At 48.6% G+C, this 25,140-nt stretch overlaps 1 protein-coding gene across 2 annotated transcripts in view; it reads left to right on the top strand.

The window, feature by feature from the left end:
- Positions 1-25,140, top strand: part of LOC119181672 (uncharacterized) — a 62,978-nt gene that overhangs the window by 21,730 nt on the left and 16,108 nt on the right. The window lies entirely within an intron of this gene.

The following is a 25,140-nucleotide window of genomic DNA, read 5'->3' as shown; positions in this document are numbered from 1 at the left end:
CCTCATTTTCAGCCCACCATGCAGCCTTTCCCGCCACCGTTTCGGGCGAGACTCACCCCGGCAAACCGATGGCGCACACCCGACAACCGGCCCATCTGCTTTGCTTGCGGTTACGCCGGTCACGTAGCCCGTTATTGCTCTCGACTACAGCCAGCTCTCATTTCTTCTCCTGTCGCTGGCCACCTTAGCCGTGCGTATAACGACGAACTGCCGTCTGTGCCACTGTCGTCTCGCTCAGGTCCGTCTTCTCGAATGTCACCGTCTCCACGACGTCGGTCTCTGTCCCCCATGCGGCCAAGTTCAGCTGCTCATGAGCGGGAAAACTAGTCATCGCAGTCCCAGAGGCAAGGATTGCGACGCTATCGCATTGTGAAAGCCCTCAGAACCGCCCACCTAATGTCATTGACGTGCTTGTGGACGGTGTTCATGCATCTGCTCTTATCAACACTGGAGCTGCGGTATCAGTTATGAACGAAAACCTTTGCCGCTTGCTTCGAAAAGTGACGATGCCAATTTCTGGGTTGTCCCTTCGTACCGCTAGCTCACATCGTATTGATCTTACAGCAGGCTGCACAGCTCGCGTTGTCGTTCAGGACGTTCTGTATGTCGCCCAATTCATCATCATTCCTGCATGCTCTCATGATGTCATCCTGGGATGGCATTTTCTCTCCCGAAACAACGCCGTCATTCATTGCGCCGCCGCCGAAATTGAATTGTCGCCCTTATCGCATTTGACGCCAGAAGACTGTCCCTCGACACTGAGCAAGATTCTCGTGAAAGACGATACTATAGTGCCTCCAAGCTCGACGATGGGTGTATCGGTCTACTGCACCGGTCTCTCCGACACAATTGCACTCGTTTCGCCATCCGACCGTGCTTCCAGAAGGAAAGGGTTGCTAGTACCTTTCGCGACCGTGCAAATCACCTAGGGCAACACCGCTATTTTCGTGACCAACCCATCCCCGTACACTGTTACCTTGGTTCGAGGGGATGTCTCGGCAGAGTGGAACCAGTCGACGACGCACAAGTTCTGGACGTACCCGAAGACTCGCGTTGTCCTGATTCGCGTACCATCAGTGCTGTTTCTACTTCTGACCCATCATCTCCTGATGTATTTAGCCCATACATTGATGACAACCATATTTCAGTACAGCGTTCCCAGCTTCTAGATCTGTTGCAAGAATACCGTTTTTTTTCGATGTCGGGCGAAGTTCTCTCGGTCGCGCGTCCACTGTTAAGCATCGTATCGACACTGGTGCCCATCCACCATTACGGCAACGTTCATATCGCGTGTCACCTGCTGAACGCCGGGAAATGAACGAGCAGGTTGACGATATGCTCCGACGCGACGTCATTCGGCCCTCGGACAGTCCGTGGGTGTCTCCTGTTGTTCTTGTTGCGAAGAAAGATGGTTCTGTGCGGTTTTGTGTGGACTACAAGCGGCTCAGTAACATCACTCGCAAGGATGTCTACCCACTGCCGCGCATCTACGACGCAATTGACAGCCTTCACGGAGCCCAATTTTTTTCTTCTCTCGATCTGCGCTCGGGGTACTGGCATGTACCCCTGGCTGATGACGCTCGACCGAAGACTGCCTTCATCACACCCGACTGCTTGTACGAATTCAACGTCATGCCGTTTGGTCTGTGCAATGCTCCTGCGACATTTTAGCGCATGATGGACACCGTTCTGCGCAACTTGAAATGGCACACGTGCTTGTGTCACCTCGATGACGTTGTTGTATTCACTCCAGATTTCTTCACGCATCTCCAACGTCTAAAACAAGTTTTCGCACGTGTGAGCAATGCCGGCTTGCAACTAAATCTGAAGAAGTGCCGCTTTGTACCCGCCTACTCACCATCCTAGGGTACGTCGTGTCCAAGGATGGCATTATTCCTGACCCAGCCAAGCTTCGGGCCGTGGCTGAATTCCCAAAACCTGCGTCCGTCAAAGAACTGCGTAGTTTCGTGGGCCTGTGCTCATACGTCCGACGCTTCATACGAAACTTTACCACGATTATATCACCGCTGACGAAGCTCCTTGGAAGTAACAGGCCCCTCAATTCGTGGTCGTCAGAGTGCGACGACGCGTTCTTGAAGCTCCACCATTTGTTGACGTCTCCTTCCATTCTCTGCCATTACGACCCTACGGCCCCAACGGAGGTGCACACAGACGCCAGTGGTGTAGGCCTCGGCGCTGTCCTGGCGCAGCGCAAACCCGGGTTCCCTGATTATGTCGTGGCATATGCAAGTCGTACGCTCACGAGAGCCGAGACAAACTACACCCTCACGGAAAAAGAGTGCCTTGCAATCGTCTAGGTCCTTACAAAGTTTCGACCTTATTTGTATGTTCGCCCATTTGATGTCGTCACCGACCATCATGTACTATGCTGGCTGTCATCATTGAAGCATCCCTCAGGCCGCCTCGCCCGTTGGGCTCTTCGCTTACAAGACTACGACATCCGCGTGCTCTACCGCAATGGACGCCAGCATGCTGACGCTGACACCCTCTCGCGCTCCCCTCTGCCTGAAGCTGACGTGCTCTGCTCAGTATCCTCGGTTGCTGTCTCTGCCATTGATGTTGACATCATCGCTACCGAACAGCGAAAGGATAATTGGATCGCCCGACTGATCAACTTGCTCTCTGATACGTCCGCAACGCCATCCACGCGTGCCTTGCGTCGTCGAGCTCACCATTTCGCCATTCGTGACGGCCTCCTACACCGACGCAATTACGACGCCGATGGCCGGCAGTGGCTACTCGTGATACCCCGCAGTCTGCGGTCGGAGATATGTGAATCCTTCCATTGTGATCCAGAACGCACACTCTGGGGTATTCAAAATCTACCATCGCATTAGACAGCGCTATTTCTGGCGCGGGATGTACCGCTACGTCCAACAGTTCGTTCGCTCCTGTCTCGCTTGCCTACGCCGCAAACCGTCCACACACATGTCACGAGCCGGTCTGCAACCATTACCTTGCCCTGACCGTCCGTTTGGGCGCATAGGTATCGATTTGTATGGACCACTCCCTCTAACGTACACTGGCAACCGGTGGGCCATCGTCGCCGTAGATCATTTAACGCGATACGCCAAAACCGCCGCTCTCCCTGCGGCTACTGCGCGTGATGTTGCGTTCTTTCTACTGCATCAATTCATACTGCGCCACGGTACACCCCAGGAGCTTCTCAGCGATCGAGGCCGTGTCTTCTTGTCAGAAGTCGTCGACGCCATTCTCACTGAGTGCCATTCTCTCCACCGCAAAACTACTGCTTGCCACCCCCAGACGAATGGTCTGACCGAACGCTTTAACCACACCCTCGGCGACATGCTGTCGATGTACGTCGCCGCCAACCACATGAATTGGGATACTATACTGCCCTTCGTCACCTACGCCTACAACACCGCCCCTCAGAGCACAACCAGTTTTTCACCTTTCTTCTTGCTGTACGGAAGGCACCCGTCACACACCATCGACACGATACTCCCGTACACGCCGGATGAATCAGAGTGTACATCGATTTCCGAGACCGCCAGGCTTGCTGAAGAGTGTCGCGAGCTTGCGAAGACTTTTACGACGCATGAGCAAGAGCGGCAGAAGAGTATTTGTGATGGCTCTGCCACTTCTGAGCCCACGTTCCTTCCTGGTTACCTTGTATGGCTCTAAATCCCGACCTCTGTAGCTGGCCTTTCTTCCAAACTACTCCCAAAATATGAAGGTCCCTACCATGTGATCGAGCGCACATCTCCAGTCAACTATCTTATCGAGCCAATTGAACAATCTTCGGACATGCGCCGGCATGGGCGTGACACAGTCAACGTGGAGCGCCTGAAGGCTTACTATGACCCGCTCGTAGTGACAAGCTGTTAGGTCGCCAGGCGGCTCCCTCTTCGACCCCGGGGTACTTGTAGAGAAGCCGCTGAACACTGAAATGGGTCGAACTCTCAAGTGCTTTCTAGTGGGTCTACCTACAAAGAACGCCGCTCGCGCGGAGAATCCGTGCTTGGACGTTACTGTCGCCATTGTGTATACTCTCTGTGTGCCGGCTAATAAACGCCATAACAATATATATATAGTGGGCGTTTGTTATTTAGATCGTCCTCATCTCTGCATGATCATAATCACCATAATCCGCTTTTCTCGTCTTCATTGCCTCTGTGTGTCATCATCATCGTCGTCGTCATTTGGGTACAAGCTCAGCCCGTTCATTTCGCGAGCTCTTCCCTCGAATAAATGCTGTCGCAACCAAAACGTCATACGTGGTGGAGGTGCATTTTCAGTCCTCCCTCCTCTTGCAGCCCACTCTACCCCCAGGAGCTTCGTTCAGGCCACCGCTTGCGCCCACTGTCCGGCAGCATGTCGCAGAACGAGCCTGCCGGCACTGATGTCATCAGCCATGCACCACTGCAAGCCGCCCCTCCTGTTTTTATAAGCGGACAGCAGCGTGAACCTCTGCTTTTTGCTGGTCTTCGTGGAGAAGACGTAGAAGACTGGCTTGATGACTATGACCGAATAATTATCGCCAATTGGTGGGACAAGGCCGTCAAACTGCGTTACGTTCCTTACTATCTAACCGGAGTCGCGAAGACATGGTCTTTAAACGACGTCATTGACTTACCGCACTGAGCGACCGCCCACCACCGACTCTGACTTGTTTTTTGGACACCGGCCATTCGTTCCGCCGTCGTGAAGAGTACACTCGATACTCGCCGACAACATCCCGGTGAATCACACTTCCTACATTGAGGATGTCCTTTGAATGTGGCAGCGTGCCAATTGATCTATGATGGAATCGGAAAAAGTACGCCACATTTTGAAAGGCATTGGATTTGTTGCCTTTAATGCCCTCTCTGCGCGAAATCCAGCTACCATCGCTGACGTCGTCGTGACATGCCAGCGTCTTTATGCGCTGAACTCTGTTCGTCTACAACCGTACATTGGTGACCACCACTCCACATCTCGTGACCATCTGCGGGACCTCCTCCGGGACATTTTACGTGAGCAATTGCGTTCTATGGGCTTCACACCTCCTTAACCGTGTTCAACATAGTCTTCGGGAGTTCCTTTGCGTGACCTCATCAAGGACGAACTTACATCCTCAATTGGCCCTGACCTTGTACAGCCACCTGTTTCTCGCCCCATATGAACTTACGTTCAAGTCGCTACCGTGCCTCCGAGCAACGTACACGTGACATTGCCGCAACTATCCTACGCGTTGGTTGCTGCCGCTCTTCCGGTCAACTTCCCTTTGATGCCACCTGACCCTTGTTCGTTCCACCTGACCGCGCTATCTCCAGGTGCCCCTGAGGCCTTCAACTCCCCGCCCTTGCGCTCGTCCCGCCCTGTCTGCTATTACTGCGGCTTTCGCGGCCACATATCGCTGATCTTTTTTCAATTCCTAAACGCAATACGCGACATGCTTCGAATGGTAATTTCAATCTGCCCAAATGTTTTAATGTTTACGGAGAAAGACTGATACAGTTTAGTGGAACAAAAATATGGAACACGGTCCCCCTAGAGATTAAAACGGCACGTAATTTCAGCATGGCATGTAAATCATTTTTTCTGTGGAGTCAAGACATGTAAGCATGTGTGTGTGATTCGATTTTCATTGTATTTTTTTAATAAGTGCCTATGTATAGAAACTAGCTGCAAGCTAATAAGTATGCATATCTGCAAGAAAAAATGTATTACTGTGTTATCTGTATCACATGATTGTTTTTTTTATGTTGTTACCTCAGAGCTGACCTGTACACTTTTTTATGTTGCACATTGTATTGGACCGTCCACTAGCCACTTTAGGCTATCGGTCCAAATAATCCCTGTAATTGCATATATCTATTTATGAAAATAAAGCTTCATTGATTGATTGATTGATTGATATCTCGTTCCTACCGAAAGCACCAGCAAGAGTAGCGTCGGCATTACGACGTGCGTAAACAGGATTGGTACACTGGGGCCTCTTATCAAGGTCAGCGTTATTAGTCTCCTGCGCACCGGTCTCTATCACCAGCATCAATTGCACCGCGGAACAGCCGAAACACGAGACGCTGCTCGCCTTCGCTCTTCCGCCGTTCCTCTTCTCCGCTTCGGCCCGCCTCATTCTCCTCTAGTAGTCATTCGGAAAACTAAATAATGCAGTTTGTGGAGGAAAGACTGCATTCGAAATTAGAACTGAAATTCCTCCATCAGGCCCGTGTAACATGGTGTCTGTGTAAGTGGAAAGTGTGCGTGTCGATGCTTTGGTGAACATTGGTGCAACATTGTCTGTTATACGTGCTGACCTGTGTGAGCATCTAAAGAAAGTAATGACGCCTTACGATAGTCCCAGGTTAGTTGCTGCACAGGGGAACATCATTCGTCCATCCGCGTTTTGTCCTGTACGTGCTTCCATTGACGGCATCCACCATCAAGTCCAGTTTGCTGTCCTGTCCCACTGACCTTACCAACTCATTTTAGAGCAGCATTTCCTATCATCTGCATCCACGGCTATTTGCTGTGGACCACGCGTCGTTCACTTCACTGACACCGACTGCATGATTGACGATGACAATCAGAAGCCGCTTCGTCAGGTCGCTGCAAAAGATATCGAATTGCCACCACTACAAGAGCAAATTGTCAGCATTACGTCCAACGACATCTACCACGGCGATGTAATAATCTCCCCATCCCGACTTTGCGTTCGTGAATGCATAGTTCTTCCGTCCGGTGTAGTTTGTTTTCGCAATGACTCTGCACTCGTCACGGCCTCATACTCTACACCGGAGAAGATCCTACTGCCACAGAGCACCACTGTGGCCTTTGTTGCCGAATACAAGCCTGCATTTGTCACACCACTTCAGGCCAACGCATTCAAAGACCCTTCACTCACGGAGCATGCTTCTTCCTCCGCCTTTACCACCACCATCAGTAGTGACGACAACTCACAGACGCAGCAGCTGCTGGCATTGTTACATAAACATTCAAATTCATTTGATTTTCGCTCGTATACCCTGGGCCGCACTACTACTACAGCACATCGAATCAAAATAGTTGGAACATCTATTGTACGTACACCGCGGATCCTACAACATATCTCTAGTTGAGAGAAAAGTTACGGAAAAAAACGTTGCCGATATGCTTAAACGAGGAGTCATCCATTCAACATCTAGCCCTTGGTCGTTTCTTGTTGTTTCGGTTCGTAAAAAGGATGGCTCTGTGCATTTTTGCGTGGACTAGCGCGCGCTCAATAGGAGCACACGCAAGGACATGTACCCCATGCAGCGAATTGACGTCGCCCTTGACTCCCTACAAGGCGCGGAATTCTTTTCAAGCCTCGACTTGCGTTCTGGATACTGGCAGATTCCCATGCATGAAGGCGATAAGAAGAAAACAGCGTTCGAAACCCCCGATAGGATATACGAATTCAACAAGATGCCCTTCGGACTTTGCAACATGCCCGCGACTTTTGAGTGCATGATAGACACCGTGCTGCGTGGCCTGAAATGGAAAACTTGCCTTTGCTACCTAGACGACATTGTTATCTTGTCGTCAACGTTTCCTCAGCACCTAGAGCGATTGGATCAAGTTCTGACGTGCCTTCCTGGAACCGGTCTCCAAGTAAACACTAAAAAATGCTTTTTCGATAGCAAATCTATCACTTAGTACACGCCGTTAGCAAAGATTGAGTTCGGCCGGACCCTGAAAAGATTGCTGCGGTCCTTCACTTTTCGCGTCCTGGAATACCGAAGGAGGTGCACTGTTTCCTTGGCCTCGCTTCCTATTTTCGCCGGCTTATTCAGAACTTCGCCTCCATAGCTGCTTCATAACACCAGCTACTTGCTTCCAACGTACCATTTCTCTGGTCTCAATAATGTCAAACAGCATTTGACCTTTTAAAGGGTGCCTTCACATCTAAACCTGTTTTTTTGCCATTTTGACGAAGCCGCACCAACTATTCTCCATACCGATTCTTGCAGCCATGGTATAGGAGCCGTTCTTCTACAACGCGGCAAGTCTTCCCCAAAGAAAGTTGTTGCATATGTCAGCCGCGTGCTCAACATTGCCAAGAACAGCTACACGATAGCTGAGCAAGAGTGTTTGGCTGTAGTTTGGTCGGTGCGGTCGTTCCATCCCTATCTCCACGGCCGTCACTTCGCAATCGTTACGGACCACCACGCCGTATGCTGGCTGTCTACACTGAATAACTTCTCCGGACGATTGGGTTGGTGGATACTACGCTTGCAGGAGTAAGATTTTGACTTTCTTTAAAAGTCTAGCAGAAAACATCAAAACGTCGATGCTTTACCTCGTTGTCCGCTTCCTACTCCCCATATCAGCGTTGGCGAGAGCTCAACCACCACATCTACCGTAGTTCATACGCTCGCCTCAATAGGACAACCGTTTTTCGTCAACGGGCCAACATTTAGCTCACGCCAATAGTCCGATTCATACTGCAAACGCAATATGGACCTCCTTTGGGGAGTTTCTCGTCCACCTAACGCGCGACTTAATCGTCAACTCCTGCACTTTAGGCTGGAAAATGGGGATCTCTACCGCCACATTTACCAACCTGATGGTCAGCGCTGGGTTCCTGTGCTGCCACACTCTCTTCACCTTCAGGGGCTCGAAGCTTTTCACGATGACTTGACTGCTGGCAATCTTGGTTTTCAAAAAAAAACTCTTGAATGCATTCGATGTTGTTATTACTGGCCTGGCCTTTCTTCTAGCGTAGCGTGGTACGTCGGTTCCTGCTCCCCATGCCGGTGTCGTAAACTCCTGACATCTGCACCTGCTAGACCGCTACAGCCAATTCCGTGTCTTTCAGTGCCATTCGAGGTTGTAGGTATTGACCTTTACGGGCCTGTCCCCGTCACCTCAGCTGGCAAACGATAGGTAGGGACCGCTGTGGACCACCTGACACGCTGCGCTGAGACGTCCTCTGTCATTACATGCTCAGTTGCGAAAGCTGCTGACTTTATTCTTCACGCCATAAACCTGTACCATGGGGCTCCTCGTGTACTGCTTAGTGCACATGGCAAAGTGTTGCTTCTACAAATGGTAAATGAAGTACTGCGCGCTTCCGCAACTACTCACAAGACAGCTTCAAGCTACCACCCTCAGACCAACGGTCTCACAGAAAGATTTCATCGAACCATTGCTGACATGGCAGCCATTTACGTCCAACCCGACGCAAAAAAGTGGGATTCTTTTCTACCATTCCTCACCTTCGCCTACAACACCGCCGCTCAGCAAAAAACTGGCTACTCACCGTTTTACCTCGTGTACGGACGTCCCCCTACTACAATTCTCGACGTCTCATGTCATGATAATTCATGTCAGTCTTCTAGCGAAGAATACATTTCTCGCCTGGTCCAGTCTCGCCCTCACGCTCGAATCAATACTGAAGTTAAACAGCACTAACGAAAGATCATTTCTGACGCATCCCATCATGTTTTATCTTTCCGACCTGGTGACGAGGTGCTCCTTTTAACGCCTATGCACACTCCTGGTATCTGTGACAAATTCCAACCACGCTTCATCAGGCCGTACGAATTTTTGGAACTGACTTCGCCGGTCAATTATCGTGTGACACCACTTGTCGCCCCAACAAACCGCCGTTACACCAGCACCGAGACTGTCCGCGATTCTCGCATGAAACCTTTCACGTGACGTTCCTCGTCACTTTGAATTACGTTGAGCAGGATGTCCACTTTCCGCTTCCAAGTGGGGGATTAATGTGGGAGCTTGTCATTTACATCGTCCTCCAACCTGCATGATCATGATCACTATCATCCGCTTCTCTTGTCCTCATCGCCTCTCTGTGTCATCATCATCGTCATCGTTTGTACACAGGCTCTCTCTCTCTCTCTCTCTCTCTCTATATATATATATATATATATATATATATATATATATATATATATATATAAATATACATATATATATTTAAGGGAAATAATTGTATAATTAGGTACTCATTTTACATATTTTGACACATTATTAAAGAGATCTAATAGACAGTAAAGCCAAGAAAAGTATAGGGAAAGAAATTAGACCAAATTGTAATGTAAATAGGAAGAAAGAAAAGTGGGTGAAAAGATAACTTGCCACAGGCAGGAACCCAACCTTCGAACTTCAAATAACGTGTTCGATGCCCTACCACTGAGCTACCACGGTGGCTATCCTCCAAGCCACTTCATTGGGTATATATGCGAATTTCAACGTGGGAGTGTCAGTCAGCGACACCAGTATACCCATGGCGGTGAGCGTGGCACACTTTTTATGAGCCTGTGTGGCGTTACGTAGCACGTGAACTTATTACGAGCTGGCAGCTGACCAATAGTTCCTCGTATACAACCTTAGGCACCAAGTCTGCCAGTACGAGACCCTCGTTAATGAATAAGGGAAAGAAGTGTATATATAAGGGCTCGTTCTAGGTGTCTTGACACAATATTACGGAGATCTGACAGTAATGCCAAAGAAAGTATAGGGGAAGTTATTAGGCCGAATTGTATTTTAAATGTAGAAAAAAAGTTAAAAGATATATATATATATATATATATATATATATATATATATATATATATATATATATATATATATATATATATATATATAAAAGCAGGGAATAAATTCTTGGACGCCGGTAAATAGTATGAATAAAAAGAAGACACACGTCGAAAAACAGAAAGGTTTCTTTACGTTTCGGCCGTGGGACCGGCCTTCGTCAGAATAACAGATGTAACAGTGGTGCAACAGAATATAAGCGCATACGTTTCGCTTGGAATAATCACGTGAGTGCAAATATCATAAAAACAAGTACAACAATCAGACATGATATATGGGGGCCCCGTATCACAACCTACTTAGAAGAAATCAAATCACAAGTCACGACACGTGTACAAGGCTTACAGCTGGTACAAGCAATAACATCTGCAGCAGTCACCGATGCAAGACGCTGAGTTTTCCCGTACTCTCATTTAAACCACTGCGATTGTATAGAACTTAAAGATGAGAAATTATTCGCGCAATTCTCTGTCTTGATGCGTTCGGAAGCCAGACTCCAGAATCGTGGCTCTAATGTTTTCAAATGAGTGGCCCATTGCGTTAGCATGCTTTGATATTGGAAGGTGAGGAAGTGAAAAGATATGAGCCTTGTGATTGTTAAACCGATATCGGAAGGCTGTTTCGGTTTCGCCTAAGTACTGCATTCCACAGATCAAGCATTCCAGGAGGTAAACTACATTACGCGTGCCGCAGTTATAGTCACCATTTATTTTCACGCTGAAGTTAGATGTGGTGCTGTTAGCGATAAATGCTGGCAGACTTTGCAATGAGATTCGTTGCAAGGACGGCAGCCAGTAGGTTTACTACGTACGCTTTTTGACGACATGAGTAGGTCATGTCGTAGCCACATGGAATAAGACATTCTTGGACAAATGGATGTCTTGTGACCTCCTACATTCCTAAGTTGAAGTGCTACGCAGTGCTCTATGTTCTTACATTGATATTTTAACATCAACGATTGTCCACTGGGCCTCACATGCATCATAGCCCTGCGTATCGTCACCGCTGACGCCAGCCTTCTTTGCAAACGCTCTTACCGTGAGGCGCATGCCGAATGCCAGGTTATTGAAAAAGGGGTGGAGAAATTACTCAAGAAATACATCATACAGCATCCATACAATCATTGGGCATTGCCTATGGTGATAAAAAAAGGACAAATGCTGGTACTTTTGCGTGGATTATCTTCATCTCAATCGAATCACGAAGATGGAGATCTTTTTAACGTGGGCCTTCTCCCACTGGCATGGAAGCTGGCAGTAATACGCCATGTAAAATACATAATGTATGCAGACGACACCACTGTTTGGACTGTGCACACAGAAATCAGCTGTCAAGAACAATCATTGCAAGAGGCACTCAACATAACCCACAACTGGTGCACCCTGATTGATCTCGAAATCTCCTAAAAAACGAAGTTTACGTCGATTGCGAACAAGTATGGACTTCGTAAACTGGAAGTCCGGCCTCTGCAGTTAATTATGGATCAGCAGACACTACTCGAAGCCTCAGATCTCCGAGTACTTGGCCTGAAAATTCACGCCACCGGATCTGCAGAACCTTGGGTCAAGAGTGCCAAGCAGCAGGCGTCAGAAACAATACACCTTGTGTAGACGATGGCGTTCCAGACACTGCGATCAGACTCAACTCCGTCTTTAGGGTATAAGGCAAAAAAAACTTGTTTATTTAACTGCGTTCGGAAGCGCTCTGCTGTCACTTGAGCGTCCCCGCGTCCCTCGCTCGCGCTCTTCTTCTTTCTCGTATTTTTGTCCCAGCCCAGAACGTGAAAAATAATCAACATTCCCGGCCTCGCAAAGTTAAACACATAGTTCAAGTGGATACAGTCTTTGTATCGGCCTGATCGCAAGGTGACCGCCTTGCAACTTGATCTTGCAAGAACGAATGAGACCGTCTGCACTGCGGTACACTTCTGTGACCCTTGCAAGCTTCCATAGCTGGCGTGGCGTGTTGTCCGCATGCACGAGAACGATGTCCCCTTGCTTCAATGCTGTATTTGATTGCGTGTCGGCAAAGTGTGCAGATCGTAATTGCAACAGGTATTCTTTTTGCCAACGCTTCCAAAAACTTTCAACCAGCAGCTTCCTGTAGTTGTGTTTGCGTATGGCGTCTGGTCGTTTGGAATTACTGTTGACTTCGTCAGCGGTCGCATACGGTATGGAAGTCAATCTTCGTTCAAGGAGAAGTTCGGCTGGCGTCAAAGTGCAAGGTTCTCCTGCATCTGTCTCGATGAAAGTCAGAGGCCTAGAGTTTACGACTGCTACGACCTCCGCCAGAACTGTCGATATTTCTTCGTAGTTCAGACGAGCTTTGCCGATAATTTTTCGCAGCGGAAGCTTCACTGATCGTACAAGGCGCTCCCACCATCCACCCGACCAAGGAGCATTTGGTGCTGTAAACTTCCACGAAATGCCGTTGGTGCTGAGGTGACCAGCGACGTGCTCTTCAGAGAACATTCGGTTTAGCCGCTTTATGTCTGCCGATGTCTTGTGAAATCTTCGTGCGTTGTCAGAATAGATCACCCTAGGTAATCCTCTCCGAGCTGCAAATCGTCGTAGGCACAGCAGGAAAGCCTCGGATGTCATTTCCGACACAAGCTCGAGATGCACGGCTCTAGATACGGCGCACGTAAAAAGTGCAACGTAGCACTTCGTGTCCCCTTTCTCCGTGCGTGCATACAGAGGGCCCGCGAAGTCGACTCCTACAACTTCGAACGGGTTCGTTGGTGTCACTCGATGACTTGTTAACGGAGCAGTCTCAGCAGTTCCTGGGCCCGCACTGAAACGCTTGCATATATTGCAGCCATGCAGCACTCTTTTTACCAAAGAGCGAGCTCGACAAATCCAGTAGCGTTCCCGAAGCTGCGTAAGTGTATCTCTAACTCCTCCATGTAAGACTTGAAGATGGGCTTTGTTTGCCAAAAGTGTCGAAAAGTGGTGGCTTGACGGCATTTTGATTGGGTGCTTGACATCTTGTGTGGAATGCATGAGGGATAAACGGCCTCCAACCCGAAGAATTCCGTCTTTGTCTATGTAAGGGCGTAGTTCAGCGATTCGAGATGTAGACTCGACTGGTTGGCCGTTGGTCAAAGTGGTGAGTTCTTCAAGAAAGCCTTGCTCTTGTGTACATCTTATCCAATACTGTTCAGCGTTCAGGATTTCTGTTGCCACGAGATGTCCTGTATGATTACTTCTTTTTCTGCATCGGTCAGTAAATCTGAAAATCCACGCAGTGACTCTGAGTAGCTGTTGAAGCCTGCTGTACCGTTGAATATCAATTATCGGAACTGAGAAGCGTGTCATTAGTGCGACGTGGACTGTTGTAACTTCACCTTGGGTGGCTTCCGCTATGTTTAGTTCACAGAACTGTTTGGGCCATTCAGACATCGGTTTAGTTAGCCACTCGGGACCATGCCACCATTTTGAGCTGCACAGCAGTCTTTCAAGCGTCGCGCCACGTGTGAGTAGGTCAGCCGGGTTGTCCGTTCCAGGACAGTATCTCCACTTTGATGGATCTGTAGTGCACCTAATTTCATTGACTCTGATGGCTATGAACTGTTTCCACTTTTTTACGTCACCTTTTATTCATGACAACACAATGGCGGAATCTGTCCACATCGTGTAGTCAACTTGAACATTCCTCAAAGCCCTTTTCACGTATGCCAACATTCTTGAGCCGATGAAGGCAGCCAGCAGCTCCAATCGCGGCAGCGTTGTCTCCTTAATGGGTGCTACACGGGACTTCGCAATCAACAGTATCGGCTCCTCAAGACTTGATACGACGTATATCGCTGTTCCGTATGCCGCTGGACTGGCATCGCAGAAAACATGTACTTGAAGCACATTGGTCTTCCTTGCTCCACCGCCCAGATAGCGAGGAATGACGACGTCTTGCAGTTGCGGCAGCTGGATGACCCAATCATTCCATTCTTTTTGCAGGTCATTGGGTAGGACTTCATCCCAGCCAATTCCTCGTATCCACAGTTTCTGAAACAATATTCGTATGGCAATAGTATATGGTCCTACAAATCCCAACGGGTCAAATATTCTTGATGCTGACTGCAAGACAAACCGTTTTGTACCCGTCTGTGCTGTCAAAAACCGGAGTAGATTTTCAACCGAAAAGTTGAATTCATCCTTTGCAGGATTCCAAACCAAACCCAGGACCTTGACTGACGTTTCGTGAAGAACGACCATCTCATGACTAGTAGATTCCACTTGATTTTCAAGCGTGCGCATCAAATTTGCTGAATTTGTTGTCCATTTTCGCAATGTCATGCAGGCCGATTTCATTATTGTGCGCGCTTCTCGGCACAGTTTAGCGGCTTCCTCTTCTTGTCGGCACAGGTGACTAAGTCATCCACGTAAAATGACTCGGCAAGAGTTTGCGTTGTTTGTGCCATGACAGCCGGCGCTCTTTTCACGTGGTAGAGAATAGTAGCTGTGAGCAAAAATGGACTACATGTAGCTCCAAAAGGCACTCGTGTCATCCTCCACTCTTGCAGCTTGTCCTTGGATAAATCTCCTTCTGCAAACCAGAGAAAGCGGAAAGCGTCTCTGTCGTCCTCCCGAATCGCAATCTGAAGGAATGCCTTTTCTATGTCAGCGATAACTGCCACCGGGTGCGTTCTGAAGCGTAGCAGAATTTGCACGAGGTCTTGGTATAAGTTGTCACCCTTTTGAAGGCAGTCATTAAGGGACTTGCATCCTTTGGCATGTGACAAAGCGTCAAACACCACTCTCATTTTCGTCGTCAGTGTTTGTTCACGCATGACTTCCTTGTGCGGCATGTAATATAATTTCGTCACCTCTGCAGGTACGTCACTGACTACTTCGGCGTGTCCTGCCCTCAAGTACTCCCTTATGGTACGATCATACGTTTCGAGCAGTCCTTTTCTGGAGTTGAGACGGTTGACAAGCTTGTCCAGTCGAGTAACGGCTACTTGCCTGTTGTTTGCAAGCTCGAAATTATCCTTCCAAGGGAGGGTAACTTCATATCTTCCGTTTATAAAACTAATCGTTTGCTCAAAATGCCTCATGGTGTTGCTCATTTCAGGTGGCTTGTTTATCGTGTCCGTAATTCCTATGTTTTCAAGTTCCCAAAAGGAGCGCAATATCTCGTCGGAATCAGTAGCTTGGGCTTTTAGCACGCACACTATCATTTGTGAAGTAGTTGGGTGGGACACCAAGTGCGATGTGCTTCCCTGGAAGGTCCATCCAAGCTTGGAGTTCAGTGCGATCAATGATTCGTTGCCTTCGCACCGTGAAACTTCGCCGGTCAACACTTTCCACATCTGATCGGACCCGATAAGTACGCCGATGCCACTCTTAGTTATGATAGATGGATGTTGGAGCTCATCGGCAACATCGTTTCCCAGCTTCTTGAAAGACGCAACAAATGCTACGTCCATTGCAGTCTCTGCGATGTGTTGGCAGATGCTTGGGATCTCTATTGCAGTTAAGACTATTTCCGCGTCGGAAAACTGGCTTCGCTGTCGTAGTTCTACTATGCGACGCCTCTTAGCCTCTTGGTCCGATGTATTTGCTAAAGTATTGAAGGCTATTCGAGTTGCTCCCACGCTTTTCAGCTTGAGGTGCTTGGACAGATCTTCAGTTACGAAAGTCCTCTGACTGCCACCATCGAAAACGCCTCGTATGTAGCGGCAGGTGTCGTCATTGATGGCCCATGCTCTGAAAGTCTGAAGAAAAACGCAAGTGGTAGAGTCTTCCTTGACGGGTCTTCTTCCAAGCGATGCGCAGACTGTCGTAGTTTTTTCGTGGTTCTTGTTAGCATAGTCTGACTTCCGCGAACACCTATCGGGATCGCACATGCTTGTAGCGTGTCGAGCTTGGCATCTGGAGCAGGAAATCCTCTTTTTGCAGTCCCGTGCCCGATGTCCTTTGGTGGTGCAGCGGAAACACCTTTTGTCGTTGGAAAGCAGTTCCTTCTTCTGCGTCAGTGACAAGTCAGCTGTGCAGGCTTCCGATCCGTGATGGCTGGACGAGCAGAATACGCAGTTGTCCTTTTTTTCTCGTACCGAGTTGCTGTGAAGCACAGATGACGTCGGTTTTCCACGCCGAGAGTACGTAGACTGACTGGCCACGGGGAGTGTTCCATGTTCTCGTCCTTTGGCATCCTTAAAATCACTCTTCTCCAGGCTTTCCAACTCGATATACAGGAAGTTGAGCACACGGTCCAGTCCCACGGGTGTAGCTTCAGCTCTCGAGTCATATGCCAACTGGACGGCGCATGATCGATGATACTGCACGACTATCTCCCGTGGAAGAGCATGCAGTAGGATGTCGCAGAGCATTGACGAGAATGACGACTTGTGCACACCCAAAGTCTCTAAGCCTCGGATATTCAGGAGAACTTGGTCGTACAAGCTGCGTAGCGCTTTGGTGTCAGTCGTTGAACGTACAGGGCTTAACATCCGTAGCTTGGCAAAATATTCTTGCTCCAGGTGCGTCTTGTCCCCAAATCGCTTCTGTAGCATTTTGATGGCGTCACTGTAGCAAGTTTCTGTCGTCGGAAGGCCCGCAATTACTGATGCAGCGTCTCCTTTAAGATACAGTCGCAGGTAATAGAACTTCTCTGTGGCAGTGATGCAATTGTTACTATGAACAGTTTGGTAAAATTGTTCCCAAAATTCGGTCCACTTGCATAGGTCTCCAAAAAAAAGGAGCTATTGTCAGTTTAGGCAATTTAACTCCAGTTCCGTCTGATGGTGCTACGACTGTCTGGGCAACTGTTTCATGAGTTCCGGTCGATGTCCTTAGCATGCGATATTTCTTGCTGAGAATCTCAGCGAGAATGCGCGTAGCAATGTCCTCGTATTGTAAGACAGCGTTATATTCGACCTCGAACTCCTCGTCAGGTATATGCGGCTCAATCTCGTTGTTCAGGTTTTTAAGCTCTTCGTTATTAGCCTTCAGCCTCTCATATATGGAGTTGAGCTGGTCATAGGAGGCAGAGTCGTTAGTGAGGAGCTCACTTGCCCCGTTTATAATCCTCGTGTTCTGTGCTCGCCGCGACGTCCGCTTCGACTTCAGTCGCTCCATGCCGCTGCAGTTGACTGGTAGCCGTCCGTAGGGTCCTGGTTTTCAATCCCGGTTCTTCGGCACCAATGTTTAGACAATGGCGTTCCAGACACTGCGATCTGACTCAACTCCGTCTTTCAGGTATAAGGCAAAAAAAACTTGTTTATTTAACTGCGTTCGGAAGCGCTCTGCTGTCACTTGAGCGTCCCCGTGTCCCTCGCTCGCGCTCTTCCTCCTTCTCGTTTCTTTGTCCCAGCCCAGAACGTGAAAAATAATCAACACACCTCTTACGAAGAATAGCGAAGAAATCTAGTAGTTCTCCTTCCAACATGGTCGCCTGCTTGTCCGTGCGATATTGCAGCCAAGGCTCGTTTACCGCGCTCAGTTTCGTCACCTCGGGCTGGCAGAGTGGGCACGTCTAGAGGCGATCAACAAAGAAGTTATGCACGCCATAACTGGACTGCCACGCATCACTCCACTGACAGTACTTCAAGAGGAGTCCCAACTAAACGCAATTGATGAAATAGTGCATCATTGTCGCTCTGCGCGAAACCTCAAGCCATCAACGTTGTGTTCGGTTGCTGCATTGGCACTGTACATGGGCAAAGAAGTTCACCACACACCTTCAGAGATGCCCACTGTTGCCCTGTGGAACAAAATGCAACTGACTGAAAACAAAACCCTTGGTCGTCTTTACAGCCCGGTTCCACGCCAGGCGAATGCCCAAGTATCCCGCCTGCTTCGTACAGATAACCTAGATGCCGCTATTGTCGCCGCTCATACGAATGCCAGTGTGAGTGGCACCACCGTTGATACCGCTCTTGTATGTCCATTAATACCAGGCGCTAGCCAGACCTGCTCATATTTTGCGGATCCTGCACCACCGGCTCACCTTGCTGAGCTGGCTGCCATACGTGATGAATTGGCAGCGCTGCTGCCTCTTCTACAACCAGGCAGATGGCCTCAGCTTATCATTCGTACGGACTCGACGCAAGCTATTCACGATATGCGACGAGTGTATCGCTCTATGTCACTCTCGGCACTATTCACGTTCTTACTTCATCTGCATCTTTGCGAATACGTGTTAAGTGGGTCTTACGGGCCGCTTTGCCGGACCTTGTAAAAGCTGATTTGGCAATCGACCGTCAAATTACACCATACCAGATACCGCATTTTCCTGAGGACGCTCAAGGACAGATGCTTCGAGAAAAAAAAAGAGCCTCCTACGTGCCACACGAGCTCTCATACCTCTGTTTGAATCAGACCTCACTGGTGCTTAACCCGCTGAGAGGAGGTTACGTTGCGGAGGCTTCGTGTTGTGGTTGCGCTTAACCAATCCGTGACCACAATTTGGGCGCAAAAGTACCGAGGCCCGTATGGCAAGTCATGCCCGTTTTGTGACGCCCCGATTCAAGATGTTACTGCCTCACACTCACTGTGGACCGGCACTGTTCTACAAATAAGTCGTCGCCGTCACCTCTGTGCAACAGGTCTCAGGCCTGGTCAACCACCCGACTTTGATCACTGGCTTCGTGAACCACACCACTGTTCTCTATTAGACTCCAGACATAAACAAAATTTGAATGTGTGTTTTTGAAAAATTAACATGCCGAGGGGCAGACTTTCGACAAAAAAAGATGACGTCTATCCTCTAGTTCGAGTCAAAGACCCATTCGAGTGCCTCCATGGTGCCAAATATTTATCATCGCCCGATCCTCGATTTGAATACCGGAATATTTCTGTAGATGACCACGAGCGCGAGCGGGAGAAGAGAGATTCATCACACCCGAAAGGCTGTACCATGTTAAAGGCAAGCCTTTTGGGTTGTGCAACGCTCCCGCGATTTTTGAGCGCCTGATGGACTCTGTTCTACGTGGTTTTAAATGGTCCACCTGCCTTTGCTATCTGAACGATGTCATCGTTTCTCGCCCACCTTTCAGAGCCATGGCCCTCATCTGTCAGTAATTCGTGAAGTCTTGCGCCGAGATCACCTCCTGCTCTATTCGTAAAACTGCACTTTCGGGCACCGTCTAATTAAGCTATTTCGCCCCCTTGTAGAGTCTACTAGAGTCGCACCCGAGCCCGGCAAAGTACCCACTCTTACTGACTTCACCGTTCGACATTCCCCTGAAGAGATCCGCAGGTTTCTAAGGAACTGCTCATACTCCTGCCACTTTGTCAACGTATTCGCAGATACAGCTCGACACCTCACGGATATCTTATAAAAGACGTGGCTTTTAAGGTGATAGTCTTTCTTGAGGACCTTGACGCAAAAAGTTTGGTCTGTCTGTCTGTTTATTTGTTGTGTTTATAAAGTGTTTAACGATGTTTAGTACTTGGTACTCAACTATGGGAGAGCAGTAAGACGTACCTGAGAAGAAGCGTTTTCCTCGCACGCCCAAATGTTTGTTTGGAAAAAGTTTTCAACGATTCAGAGTATGAGGTGCTCTACTATGGAAGAGCAGACACACGCTTTTAACGGTACTAGGTACTCTGAACGGCACCAGCAGATAACCTAAACGGCCGACCCTATCCGCAGCGCCCACCATTGTTACTCACACTTCAGCGTTCATACTTGTGTGATTGTCAATTAAAAAGCAATTATTGCGCATATCTGAGGCACCATAAAAACACGTATATATTCCATATGCGCGTATTTCGCTTGCAAAAGCATACATAAGCAACTGTAAAGACCATAGCAATTATCACGCTGCGTTGACTATGCACCGCTTGCCCGAAAGGCGAGTGTTTCCAACGCTTTGCTAAGACGACACGGCGGTGGCACCTACCTGCTGCCTTGCGTTCAACACCTTATCACCTCTGAGACGGGCGCGCACGCTCGTCTCAGAGCCACGCGCTTCGTTTTTCAAGAAAACTGCCACATAGCGCTCACGTCTCACGTGTGACGTGACTCGATGCGCTCGTTCACCTCCGCTGCACGCTCGAGGCACTTTAACGCAGCGCCTTCAGAATATCATTCACCGATTTCTTGCGCAGAACATCAAATAAATGTTTTGTTCACTCTCTCCACACGCAAGAATATCGTCTTTCGATGACATTTGCAGATTAACATGCAGATACGGGGCCAATTTTTTACTGGGGTGCGAACCAAGAACATTGCTTTGTCTCAATAATTTGCGCTCTTATGCCACTAGCAAAATTTGACCCATTTTGACCCAGCCAGCCGAACAGAGCTTTGCACTGGTGCAAGTGGCTATGGCATTGCAGCTATACTGACACTCTGTGACACTCTGTACCTGAGCTATATTCGCATTGGTACAGAGTATCACAAGCTGCGGGACAATATGTGCCTGCTGCCTTCTGTCACAGTCGTAAAAAGAAATATTTTATTATCGCGCGGGAATGTCTAGCTCCCGTTTCAGCCATCGCTAAACTTGGTCCGTTTGTGCATAAACACATATTCACAGTTTTCACAGACAATCATGCACTGTTGTGACTGTCAACACTGAGTAACCGTACTTAAGACTCGACCACTGGTCACGACAGCGGCAGGAGTATACATTAATGGTGGTTTACAAATGTGGAAAGTTGCATGGCGATACTGACTGTTTATTCCGCCCCCTTGTTAAACCACCCGTCTCTGCTCAGCTGGAAGCCTACGCCCTCATTTTCGCCATCATTGATATTATGTACGGGGTGGATTAACAACGGCGAGACCTATCGGTACTCCTCATTATTGACCGCATTTAAGGCGGCAATTCCGAGCCTTCCCTCAGCATTTTCTCGCTGCAAGACAATAAGACAATGTTTTGTACAAACGCAATTTACACCTTGAGGGCGCACTACTTTTACTCGTCATCCAACATCACCTGTGCAAGGACGTCTTTCAAGTGCTTCACCACACTCCAGCTTCCGGACGTTTATGTGTGTTCCGAATGGACGACTATGTCCAACGACGGTATTTCTGGAAAAGTCTTTATTGTTCCTTTCGCCGCTACGTTGCGGCGTGAGACGTCTGCCAGCAAAGAAAGAAACGTACGACTCCCCCCGACGATCACATTCCGCCTATCAAAATGAGAGCCTAGCCCTTTTATAGAATGGGATTGGGCTTGCTTGCTTTTTTTTCCAACTTCGACAACTGAAAATAAATTGTTCACGGTAGCCACAGGTTATGTCACTGAGTACGCGACCACTCGAGCGTTTCTGAACAGCTGGGTGACTGACGTTGCTGATTTCCTCCTATAAATGTTCGCCGGCTTGGCGCTCCTTTTCATATACTGACAGACCGTGGTCACTGCTTTCTCTATCGGGTGATCGACAACCCACTGTCACCTGGCGCTACTCCTCACAGCATGAGCACTTCTAACCTTGTACCAATGTGCTCACACAAATAGATATGCTTTATATGTGTGTTTCCAAAGACCACACCAATTGGGACATTACCCTCCGTTTCGTCACCTTTAACTATAACTCATCGCGCCACGAAACTGCCGGATATTTACCGTGTTATTTTAGGGGCGAAGCTCCCAATGTCGTGGCTTGCGCGCCCCCCGTTGTCATTGTGCCTAACCACCGGTGGCCCATACCCGAAAGAGTGGGTATGTGCCTTAAGAGATAGACGGATATGTACCACAGGGGAAGGAGAGAGAGATGAAAAGATGCGAGATAGCGTTACTTGGAATGTTCACTAGATGGACGGATGCACGAATGCACGGATGGACAGACAGACAAGCAGACGGATGGACGAATGGACGCGTGGATGAATGGTCGGACGCACAGCCGAACGGACGGATGGACGCACAGACAGACGCGCGGACGCATGGACGAACGGATGGACAGAAGTGCTGACGAACTGACGGACGCTTCGCCCCACTCATCATCATTCACTCTGTGAATATGCTGTGATTTCTTTTTTTTTTTTTTGGCAGTAATCTTCCGATAGTTTCCGATACCTTGCTTCCATTGGACTGAACGTCACTTCATACCCCAAAGATGAGAGCTCATACCTGAGCTCTCATCGCACGCAGAGTAGCCCGCAATCCACTTTTACTCTCCCAGACTACACAAAAGTGCCTGAATAATACTCGACACAGGGATGCTGAATTTTTCCGGGTTCTCTTGGTTTACTGGTACTCCCATTTCGCCATGCAGGCCTCAGTGAAAAGCTCCTACTACGATACGTCGGGCCTACCGAGTACAACGCCAGGTGGTACTTCTCACCAATAAGGGTTAAAGCCCCTAGATCTAGAAAGTAGCGACACTCTCCTCCGCGCGCGCGTTTTCCTCCTCAATTCTTCTCGGATTTCTCCCCTCTCCCGGCCGGCGCGGTGCGCACGGCACGCTGAACCCTCCACTGGCTCGCTGCAGCCGCATTAGATTCAATGCGCGCGCTTGTTTATTCGGCTCCTTGAAGCATTATACGAGAATATGTCCCTTAAGAAAGAGCCGTGACGAAAGTAGGCTTCCCACAGAACATTATGGCAGACATATTTTTTAAGACGATTCGATAAATACGAGCGGAAGCGCTTCGAAAAAATGAGCATACCAGCTGGCGGCTTAGCGGTTTACCTCTCCGTCGCCGCCTCGGCTGTCTGTAACGCGGATGTGTATTAAGCGCATGTAATGTAGGCAGCACATTGTATAGACGAGAACTTGATAAGTGCTGCAGTGTCGCTTTGTAAAATTCATGTTGTGGTGGCGAAAAGCAAGCATAGAAGTCACCGTGCGTGCCTGGCTTCCGTCACGATGAAACGACGAGATATTGCATTCCATTAACTTTGGGACTTACCTCAGTCTGTTAGAAAAAAAGCAAAACCCACCGCTCAGATGGAAGCTTCTAAGACTATGTTACGCTATAATTACCTCACAGAATTCAGGATGTAAAGTTTATCAGAAGAGAGCCATTACGAAACGCGCGTACGTGGCTCTTTCTTTATATGAGCATACACGCATAATACATACATATACCAGATATGTAACTTTGCTTCCGTGCGTATGGCTATTTACTTTACGGTTGCTGCCAAGATATCATTGAGCGGTTGTTAATTGACTTATTAAGACGAAAGCCTTAGCTGCCTCATCAAACGCGGAAATTACACACATTAAGAAAACTAACGCACGCGCTAAAACACAAGAAAACTATCTCAGGGCACAGAGAATTACAAAAAAAGCTCAGCGACTCATTCAGACCCAGCTATATCCATATTTTTATGTGCTCGCTATTAAACTGAACGGAGAGTCCAGCGATGCAAAGAGCATTAAAATCTTCGTACGACTTTATCTAGAGATTTAACGAAATCGGTAACACTAACCTCGCAAAGAACGACGTGTTTAGAAGGGGCGAAGTCCTTTCTCCCGATGTTGTGGATCCACTGCTTTCTGCGCACGGCATTCCTATTCCTATCTCCTCGGGGGATATAAAATAATCTTACTCCTTTCTCTGACCTGCTGCTGCACTGATACGCGCAACAGCCAGGCATTGCCACGAAAAACGAAGCTCACGATTCTACGCAAAAAAAAAAAAAAACACACGTTCAGAGCGGGCTTTAGGCGTGGCGCCTGGAGGGTTCATGGCGTGCGTGATTGACGAAAAGCGCGCGAAGTTTGCTTGCGCGCGCTTTTCGTGACGTCAGGGTCATCTGACTGGGCGGTATCGCCCGCCGCAGCCATTCAGCGCTTGGGATGCGCGGGCTCCGCGAAAGAGGGGGTGAAAAAAGAGGAGGTTGCCGGCGCGCCGAGAGAGTGCCGGCGTGGATAAAGGAGCGTCGCTACTTTCCAACATCTAGGGGCTTTAATAAGGGTTCCCTGATTACAAACTCAGCCAATTCATAGACTGCTGCACCCAGTACTGACCATAATGGATGTATCACGCCTGAACACCTATAACCATGAAACACCCTTTCAGACATAGCAGGTACCGAGATGATGCTTTATAGGCCGGGTTAATGGCACTGGCAAAGGAATACCGCTCTGGCAGGACTCCTGAAATGGCGCAAAATCGACGAAAGCGACAACGTTGTTGGGGGGGGGGGGGGGGGCTGAGTGTGGGTTGACTTGTGTGCTGTGTTTTCTGTGCAGAGTCATCTCACTGTGATCCTGATTCCTGACTGACGGCCCATAAATAAATACTTCCCGTAAAAATAAAGTGTATTTTTACCCGAAGCAGTTTAGTTCACGTGTAGCTTTTCCTATATGTTAGCTTCTTTTTAACCCCCTCTTTTCATCCGTTAATCCCGTTCCCCTGGCGTAGGATATCAAACCGGACGCGCTTCTGGTTGAACTTCCTCACCTTTCTTTCCTTCTCCTTTTCCTACCTCGGCTTTTTGTTCTCGTACGCCGCTGACTTTTCGCTCACAATAACGACACCGCTGCCGACGCCATCGACACAGACACCGGAATTTTCGTGAAACAACCTTTTTGACGCCGTCACGTTAAAACGACTTTGACGGGATACCATTAACATGACAAAAATGCTAAAATGTGACAAATGCAGGGAACTGCGAGACTAAGCATCAATTTTTTATTCTCCTCCAACCCAGCCAGAGTCTATTCAAGTAGCAATAATCCAGTTAAAAAA

Source organism: Rhipicephalus microplus, chromosome 10, assembly GCF_043290135.1.
Source record: "Rhipicephalus microplus isolate Deutch F79 chromosome 10, USDA_Rmic, whole genome shotgun sequence".
NCBI lineage: Eukaryota > Metazoa > Arthropoda > Arachnida > Ixodida > Ixodidae > Rhipicephalus > Rhipicephalus microplus.
Note: the sequence above shows the minus strand (reverse complement) of the source record. Positions and strands in the feature narration are given on the sequence as shown.